The sequence below is a fragment of the Cibotium barometz genome, chromosome 56 (genome assembly GCF_041138505.1).
Source record: "Cibotium barometz isolate CiBa-2024 chromosome 56, ASM4113850v1, whole genome shotgun sequence".
Classification (NCBI taxonomy): Eukaryota; Viridiplantae; Streptophyta; class Polypodiopsida; order Cyatheales; family Cibotiaceae; genus Cibotium; species Cibotium barometz.
Genome location: NC_141101.1, coordinates 19,841,794 through 19,842,099, shown reverse-complemented (window position 1 = coordinate 19,842,099; position 306 = coordinate 19,841,794).

Sequence of the window (306 nt, the reverse complement as noted above, 5' to 3'; positions counted from 1 at the left end):
AAGACCAGGCACAAGCATTTAAACATGGTTGTATGAAACCCTTCAAAAGTTTTGGTGTATTTTATATCAAACCCTTCAAAAGAATTGCTTTCTCTCAAATATTATACAAAATGCTTGGGCACTTAAATTAGAGGAATACTATTGATTTGTTAGTAAATAACTACTAGCACAACAAAGTCAAAACAGTATCCAAAGAGAATCCCACTTCAATTACACAAATTAACAGCCGAGTCAGTTCCAACTGGAGCAAATGGCATCCAAATTGTACATGGGGGGGGTAAAAGCTGTATCAATCGATGCCCTAGA